Below are 4,872 nucleotides of genomic sequence, written 5' to 3' on the forward strand. Positions count from 1 at the left end.
CCAGGGCTGGAGCGCTTCAGCTATGAAGAGAGACTGGGCAGGTTGGGTTTGTTTTCCTTGGAGCTGAGGAGGCTGAGGGGGGACATGATTGAGGTGTACAAAATTATGAGGGGCATAGATAGGATGGATGCTGAGGAGCTTTTTCCCTTAGTAGAGGGGTCAATAACTAGGGGGCATAGATTCAAGGTAAAGGGCGGGAGGTTTAGAGGGGATTTGAGAAAGAACTTTTTCACCCAGAGGGTGGTTGGAGTCTGGAACTCACTGCCTGAAAGGGTTGTGGAGGCAGAAACCCTCACAACATTTAAGAAGCATTTGGATGTGCACTTGAAATGCCATAGCATACAAGGCTACGGGCCAAATGCTGGAATATGGGATTAGATTAGACAGGGCTTGATGGCCGGCGCGGACACGATGGGCCGAAGGGCCTCTATCCGTGCTGTATTACTCTATGACTCTATGACTCTATTACATGAGCTTCGCCAGCGCTCTGAGGTAGTGCCTCGCTCCTCGGTCTTTGCGCCTTAAGACAGATGTGTAGCGCCTGATTTAGCGCTCCAATCACCTCCAGGGGCGATAAAAGCCAAGTTTGCAGTTGGAGGCGATAATTAGCGCCAGGCACTAAACTTTGCGCCCAGCCGATAATTACACCCCAAACAGGGCGATACCGAATTTCTCCCTCAAAATATAAAACACTGTTATCAAGCCTTTCTGTGTGCCTGGTGAATATATATAGAGAACAAATAAATGTTGGTTTAATCAGGCAAATTTTGAACAAGACTTACTAAAAAGTAGTTCCTTGTTGCAATATGTCTTTATTTGCTATTATCTCATCTTTACTTTAGGAGAAGAAATGCTGTAAAAGAAAGCTGATAAATCAAGACAAGTATAAACGTTTTGTTTGTACCAGGTTGTTATGAGATCTCCTCCTCGGAATTACATATGTTTTACTTTATATGGAAAAGGAACACTGTTCGAACTTCCAACCAGGAATGCAGCTTCATTTCATACAGGTCACTTAGTGTGTTTACACAAAGTAGATGCATTGGCTGATTTCCCACACTGACATCTTACTGCAATAAAAATCAAGTAAACACCCTTTTGCCTCGGTACAATTTCAATGCATTTGAACGACGTGGAGTAAATCTTTTGCTGCAGCAACTTAAGTGAATTAAATAATATTACACCTTAACGGATACAAAAGCATGTTTTAGTGGCCAAAATCTCTTAGCTGATTTAAAGGACAACTTTAAGAGGGCTATGTAACTTTAGGCGGTGCATTGATGACATATGGGGGTTGATTTTATCTTCCGGGTGGAAACGTGGCCAAGCCAACAGCCAGCCCATCTGGGAGCGGCAGCAGTGAGGCTCAGCCAGGTTTAACATGCACTTGCTGAGTTCTGGACCACAAGGAATGATCCCCAGTCATCAGTATTAGTGGGCATCAGTAGCCAGTTTTACCCTATTAATGTGCCATCAATGGCAGATGTATGGTTCTTCTGCTGCCAATGGCACCCAGAAATATAAAAGGAGGTAAACTTGATGCTTCAGGCAATGGGCAGGACCCAGATTTTCATGTATGTTGAGAGCTGCTGTCTGAGATGACACAAATATGTTGCCGCAAACAGTGGTGCTTTGAGCTTGTGCGATTTGAAGAATTTCTGAGCAGTAACTAGTAAGTTTCACTGAGCTGAAGTAGAAGCCTATTGTCCTTCATCTGTTAAGGATTTGTGAATTTCTTGACTTTCTCCAGAAGACCTTAAAACAAACTGGAGAATGATTTCTCAAAGTTTTATTTTGGGCAAGTTTTACATTTAAAATATTAACAACTGCTCCATTATTCTTATGAACTATTCCATTTTTACCTTACAGACTGATAGATAATGCCAGTGATTAACTCCGATTTTAACTTAACCCATCTGGTGGGGAGGGGTTGGGTTTGGGCAGGATTCCCATTTTACACTCACCCAGTTTTACACTCTATTGGCCCTGAAATTAGGATCGGGGGCTTCCCGCGGGTGCAAGCCCCCGATCTGCACTCACCCGGCGCGCCGACATCTGAAGCCTGGGCCTGCTTGCATTTCCTGTCACTGGCCCGGTTCAGATATCGGCGTGATGTGCTTACCTGATCCAGTGGCGTAGTTAGTGCGATGTGCCGGCTGGGATCAGGTGAGCACTGTACAACCAATCAGGGGAGGGGAAGGTTCATTCATGAGTTTGAGAGTAATAGCTGTCAAACTCATGATAACTACGGGGGCCCAAAACACTATTTAAACTTTAAATAAAAATTAAAAAAACATCCCAATCATTAAATTAAGTATAAGTAAGTTAAAAAAAAGAATTTAAACAATAATTTTTTTTTTTGAAAAAATAAATTTTTACTAAAAAGGGTCTAAAACTAAACTTACCTTATTGTAGATTCTTTAAAATAATAAACCTGTGGGAAAAAAAATTCTAAATTGCACTAAAACACCACTTACCTGTAAAAATAAATACTTACGTGTGCTTTTTACAAGCGTAAAGACCGGAGGCCTTTACACATGCGCAAATCCCCCAAAACAGAGGAAATCCAAGACGCACGCGCTGCCCCCTACAGCGCACGTGCTAGCCTCTTCACCTCTTGGGTTAGAGGAGAGGAAATGCTGGTTTTCAGCGCATGCGCTGTGCATGCTGAAAACCGGCATTTCCTCCGGCCAGACGCGTGAGTACCCCTTCCGTACTCACGCGTTTGGGGAGGAATTACTGCCCCATTAACTTAATTGGACCGTTTCCACCAAGCAGGTTACGTTAAAATCGGGGCTCCAGAAAGCAAAACGAAAAAGAATGCTTCTGTGACAATTTATTTATTTTTCTCAATGAAAAAGTCAAATAGAATTTCAGGATTTTTTCCCCCAGTGATTTAAACCCAGCTGGATAAAGAATTGGAAATATTGGGCTCCTTCTGATTGGCTTTCTTCTGTGTCAATAACAGCAAGCCGCTCACTCTTTATTTTGGCTTCAAATTCAGTTAAAATGTTTCTCTTCTGAGAAAGATAGCGAATCAATTTTGGTCTTACAGGTAAATTGTTTTGCATGAAGCCTTGGAAAATGCATAAACAATGACCTTCTGAACATTTTCTGAAGCAAGTTTTGTTTATTAAAGACTGTATGGGTTCAAAAATCAGCAGGACTGAAATTCCAGCATACATGCCAGGATGTGCCTGTTGGTGACCTCCACTCCTGACCCTGTCCGAGAGTATGTGGGATCAGGGGAATGTCACCTTATTTAAATATAGCTGCTGGGCACCCAAACTAGTAAGAGTGCATCTCAGGCATCCACCTGACTGGGGAGGTCGATAATTCTGTGAGACATTGGCCACTGTGGGTCACCCCCAAAAAAATGACAGTACTGATGTCATGGCCATGCCCTTTCTGACAGAAACTAGTGAAGAAGGTCTGAATGCAGCATATCCAGGTCCCAGCCTAATTCTGGGCCTTCTGCTACAAGTGGGAGTGTGCTGGAAGGGCCGTAGACATTTAGGACCTATAAGTCAACAAACATATTAAAAGTGCTCTTAATACTTTAAGGCAGGAACCATCTGATGATATGGAAAGTGACGATGCTGGTGGTGGTTTGTGTGTGTGTGGGTGGGGGGTGGGGGTGGGGGGGGCAGTGGTATGGGTTGGAACTGATGGCCCAAAAGAGACTGTGTGCCTGTTGAGGAAGGAGCTGACAGGTGGGAATGCAACGGGGATGGTCCAAAAGTCACCAAGGATAGTTAGGGTTCCATTCTCCTAGACCCCCATTCCTCTGTCTTTTCCCTGCAAGGCTGCGGATAATACTGTCCCTGTCCCTCAATACTGCCAGACACAGCAACCCCCCACTATTAACAGACCCTGGTATTCTCAATGAGCTAAGACCCATTTCTCCTGGACCCAGGACTCCCTTACCAAGGACTTCCTGACTGCTCCCAGTTCCCTGGAAACCCTCCCAGTGCTCATGAACCATGAGAACCCCCTCATAGTTTTCTCTGTCGCAGACTCTCAGACCCTAAGACCTCAATTTCCAATGCTCCCATATCCAGGAAATCTTCTCCCAGTAATCCAAAATCCCAAGACCTGCACCACTGCTCCCAAAACTCCTTTCTGCAGTGGTCCTATGTCCCGGCACCTCCCTCAAAGTACTTCTAGACCCTGATACCCTACCCTAGTACTGTCAGATCCCAAGCTCCCATCCCAGTGCTCCCTTATCCCAGGATTGAAGTTCTGAGAAATGAGTGTCCCTAATAATACTACTTGACACAACACCCGTGTTCTAAAAAAGCTTTTGACTTACTGTGAGTAATGCCATGGGACATTAGCTAGTTAACATAAAAAATATTAACAGCTCTCAAAGACTACCAATACTTTTATCCCATAAGCAGGGATTACCTTTAAGTAACGGCATTCCTTTAAATTTACGGTCATCCCTTATAAGCAGTGGAAAGGGTTGCTTACATGCGATTTCTTTCACCACTCTGGTGACCTCCCAAGGCCAGACCCAGCATGGGCTGGGAGCTGCCACCACCATGTAACCATATATCTGACCCCACAAAATCAGATGGGGCCAGTACTCTGGTGGGGTGAGTGCCAATAACACACCACCCAATTAATCCCTGATGGAATGCATATCCTCAAGGTCAAGTATAATGGATGCAAGGGGCCTAGAATGTGATTGGTGTTCATGGATTGATACTCTGGCAAGAAGACAATGCTTTCATGGGAGAAGGAGGGGCAGAAAACTAATGAGGAGAAAAAATAGATAGAGCCCAGCTCTTTAATTTTGGTTATGATATGTTCTGTCAAAGGACATTAATTGGGCTGCATGAGGTACCGGTAGGAAAACATTGAAATGGG

General features: G+C 44.2%; 1 pseudogene; it reads right to left on the reverse strand.

Moving 5' to 3' along the window:
• Positions 1-1,706: 1,706 nt before the first annotated feature.
• On the reverse strand, positions 1,707-1,796 carry LOC147123305 (small nucleolar RNA U3; annotated as a pseudogene).
• Between the last annotated feature and the right edge of the window lie 3,076 nt (positions 1,797-4,872).

Source organism: Somniosus microcephalus, chromosome 2 (genome assembly GCF_052327205.1).
Source record: "Somniosus microcephalus isolate GS21.2 chromosome 2, FLI_Smic_1.0, whole genome shotgun sequence".
Taxonomy (NCBI): Eukaryota; Metazoa; Chordata; class Chondrichthyes; order Squaliformes; family Somniosidae; genus Somniosus; species Somniosus microcephalus.